Source organism: Microtus ochrogaster, unplaced genomic scaffold, assembly GCF_000317375.1.
Source record: "Microtus ochrogaster isolate Prairie Vole_2 unplaced genomic scaffold, MicOch1.0 UNK1, whole genome shotgun sequence".
Lineage (NCBI taxonomy): Eukaryota > Metazoa > Chordata > Mammalia > Rodentia > Cricetidae > Microtus > Microtus ochrogaster.
Window position 1 is genome coordinate 4,035,030 of NW_004949099.1, and position 4,226 is coordinate 4,039,255.

The 4,226-nt window shown below is 45.9% G+C and overlaps 1 pseudogene; it reads left to right on the forward strand.

The window, feature by feature from the left end:
• Positions 1-2,632: 2,632 nt before the first annotated feature.
• LOC101992061 lies at positions 2,633-3,721 on the forward strand (annotated as a pseudogene).
• The last annotated feature ends 505 nt before the right edge of the window (positions 3,722-4,226 follow it).

The window sequence follows — 4,226 nt, forward strand, 5'->3', positions numbered from 1 at the left end:
CCTCCTCCTCCTCCTCCTCCTCTTCCTCCTCCTCCTCTTCCTCCTCTTCTTCCTCTTCCTCCTCTTCCTCCTCCTCCTCCTTCTTCTTCTGTCTGTTTGGTATTCTGTAAGCTTCTTGTACCTTCATAGGCATATCCTTCTTTCTGTTGGGAAAGATTTCTTCTATGATTTTATTGAATATATTTTATGTGCCTTTGAGCTGGACTTCTTTTTCTTCTATTCCTATTATTCTTAGGTTTGTTCTTTTCATGGTGTCCCAGATTTCCTGGATATTTTATGTTAATAATTTTTTGGATTTAACATTTTCTTTGACCGATGAATCTATTTTCTCTATCATATCTTCAACACCTGAGACTCTCTCTTCCATCTCTTGTTTTCTGTTGGTTATGCTTGAATCTGTAGTTCCTGATCATTTATCCATTTTTCCATTTCTAGAATTCCCAACTGCTGGGATCACCGTTGTGTGAGCTCTGTGTCTCTTTTAGACAGCCTCAATCTTGTGTAGCCCAGGGTGGCCTTGAACTCACAGAGATCCATCTGTCTCTGTCTCCTAATTCCTAGGATTAATGGTGTGTGCCACTACTCCCTGGCCTGTATGACTGACTAGTATGGTTGCTTTGCCCTCTGATATTCAGGCAAGCTTTATTTATTAAAACATAAATAATATACCACTAAATTTCTATTGTTAAAAAGATTTTATTACATTCTGTGTGATCTAATTTCAACTTGTTACACATGGTTTTGTCAAGTTGTGTCTAATGATAGGGTAGTAAATGAACAGGTAACCTTGAGAATTTCACTTGAATTATATGGCAGCATCGAGCAGGCCTTGGAAGAGGGTGGGTGTCTCTCTGGTCTTTCTGGGAAACTTCTGAGGAACATGGTGACCCAGTGCTGTGCTACTCGAAGCCACCTACTCACTTTGACTGTCACTAGACATTTGAGCATTTGTATGGTTCTGTGGTCAGAATTTCTAGGTATAAGTGCTCTGATTTATTTATTTTTTTTGAGACAAGGTCTGCTGTGTAGCTCAGGCTGTCCTTGAACTTCTGATCTTCTTTCCTTAGCCTGAATGCTGAGGTTACAATTGTCCAGCAGGAATGAAGAAAGGATGAGAGCCCACAGAAACTAACACAAGGTCCATTAACCAGTTGCTTTTTATTGGAGAGAAAAAAAAAACTGCTAAGGAAGGAGAACAGCAGGGAGTTGGCCTCTCTGTGAGTAGTGGCAGTACCTTGGAAAGTGGAGATACTGTGTCTCCCACTGGACATTGTGGGGCAGGGAACTGAACCAACTTTAAGGGAAGTAGTGATATTTGGGTGGAGAGAAGAGAAGGATTTCTAGACTGAGGCAGTATGATCTCACCATTTTGGGGTAGACAGAGATTCCTTTTCTACAGAAATCATGATCCATTAAAAATATTTTACTAAAATTTTAAAAGCATCTATTTTGTTTTGTTTTTGAGGCAGGGTCTGGGAACTCAAATGCCTCCCAAATGCTGGGATTGCAGGCATGTACCACCAGGAAGGCAGTCCTTACTCTTTACAAGTTCACCATCTCAGGCATTGTGAACTGACTAACAGCACATTTTGCTGTAAGCCAATCATACTTTAGAGTGGAATTTTAACCAATATTCCAAATACTGGACTGAACCACTGACTACATGACAGGCCTGACCAGGTAAGAAGATGTGTGTAGCTAGGAGGGAAGTCTGTTCCAGCTGCTGTGTCTGAGAACTGGCCAGATGGGAGGGAGGAAAGAAGGGCAGGTGTGTGGGAGGAGGGGGCAAGGTGTGATGCTCAGCTCTGTACTGAGGGGTCTGACTGTCCTGACTCAAAACTCCTGTTTACCAGTGTCATGTACTGGCGGTCTTTGTGTGTCTTTGTCTTGCATCTAGAAGGGCTCATGTGGGAATTAGCTGCTGGGTCTGTTGGCTGTTCTCTCGCTTATTGGAAGCACCTGCTGTTGGCTCCTATGGGTTGTGCCAGGTCACTCATACCCAAGGCCACCAGGATCATTTCCCCTAATTCAAAGGTGGTACGTGGTTGCTGCCCTTTGGGATGATGAGTTCAAAATGCTTACCGAATTTGGGCAGTGTTAACTTTATTGTTGCTTTCTCCAGAGGAGATTTAATCTGGGAACATGCACTGACTTTCTACAGCTGCTTGCTAGGTGATGTATGTCTCTGTCCAGTCACTCCGACCAGTCAGGGAGACTGTGCAGCCAGAGGTGTGAGAGTGAAGCTAGTGGGTGAGGTAAACACACTGACTAGTGCCCAGATGGTTGTCTTTTTGATCTGCTTCATGTGTATGGGTATCTTGCTTCACATATCCTGTGTACTGCGTGCATGCCTGGCACCTGCAGAGGCCAGAAGAGGGCGTTACAGATGATTGGGAGCCACCATGGAGCTACTGTGAACAGACTCTGCTCTGCAAGAGCAGCCAGTGCTCTTAATCACGGAACCATCTCTCCATCTCCCAATTGTCTTCTTAAAGTGTGACTGTTTCTTCAGCATGTCTGCTTTGAGTGGCTAGTGACCAAAAATGACGAAATCAAAACTTTCTGGACGGGGCGCTGGCCTCCACCCAGCTGCAAACGGCATTCCATGGAGGCCCAGACCCCTCTGCTCCCCATGGGCAGCTGCCAGGCAGGACACAATCTGCATCTCTGTCTGACTCATCACCCACCTTTGGTCTGTGCCACTTTGATCCTGCTGCTCCTTGGCCTCTCTGGTCTGGGCCTTGGTGGCTTCCTCCTCACCCATACATCTGGCCTGCGTAGCCCTGACATTCCCCAGGATTGGGTTTCCTTCTTGAGGTCTTTTGGCCAGCTGAGCCTGTGCCCTGTGAATGGGACAGTCACAGGGAAGTGGCGAGGGCCTCACGTCATCGGCTTATGTATTACTTTGAACTTCAGAGATGGTCCAGATAGAAACAAAACCCAAACATTCCAAGCCAAGATCCATGGTAGTCAGGATTGAAAGGGTCCTTTGCAGGAGAGTCTATCCTCATCACAGCCAGAGTGGCCTCAGGAAGAACTCCAGAGGCCTGCTTCTGTTTCAGTGCTATTCCAGAGATCCTGCCCTCTGGCCGACCACCTATATCCTGCTCAGAGGAGGGAGCTGGAAATGCTGCCCTGAGCCCAGTGATGGGTGAATAGTGGCAGGGTCTGGAGCCACGAACGCCTCCTTCTCACCAAGCTCCTTTCTTCAGAGGAGCTAGCTCTGTGTGGCACCAGACTGCTGGTATAGAAATAGGAGTGGAGGGCCGCTTCCCGCCACCTGGCTAGCTTTACCCGAAATAACAACACACAAATTGTATTCTTTTAAATACTGCTTTGCCCATTAGCTCTAGCCTCTTACTGGCTAATTCTCACATCTTGATTAACCCATTTCTAATGAGTGTATCACCACGAGGTGGTGTCTTACCGGGAATATTCTTAACCTGCATCATCTCAGAGAGGAGAGCTATGGCAACTGCCCTCACTGCCTTCTTCCCAGCATCCTGTTCTGTTTACTCCGCCTACCTAATTTTCTGTCCTATTAAAGGGCCAAGGCAGTTTCTTTATTTAACCAATGAAATCAACACAAAACAGAAGACTCTCCCATATCATTCTGGTCCTGGGCTTGGTCCTGTTTCTCTTCTGTGGTTTGCTCTGCTGTGTTGCTGCTATGTGCTTCCATCTGCGCCCCGACTTCCACTGGTCTCGAACATGGCTTTGAGGGCACCGGCCTGCCCCTCCCTCTGTTCTCAGGTAAAGATCAAATTCTTGGGCCTACTTCTGAGCTTAGGAGACCTATTACAAAAAAAGAAGATCTGGAATGTGGGAAAATAAATGGCTTTTTGACCAAAAAAAAAAAAAAAAACCCAAAAAAAAAAAAAAAAAAAACCAAAAAACTTTCTGGAGGTGGCCTATCCACCATGTAAAAGACTTCTTTGTAGTTGAACTTGGCTCATCTCTTCAAAAGCAAAAGCAGTTGAAGCCTATGATGACTTTAAAAGATGGTGATCAAGGGACTAATTAAACTCCACAGCTGAGCTGGACAGGTAGTAGTGATGTCAGCTACCTTTTCTTGCAATGGTCACCATGCTCGCTTCTCCCAGGAGCCTCATCCCCATTGCTCTGGCTGCCCTCATCTCTCCTAGAGCTAGGTGAAGGCCCTGCACCTCTTGACACAGCTTTCTGGGACCCGTGTTTTCCTGTATGACTTCTAGGGATATAAGCCA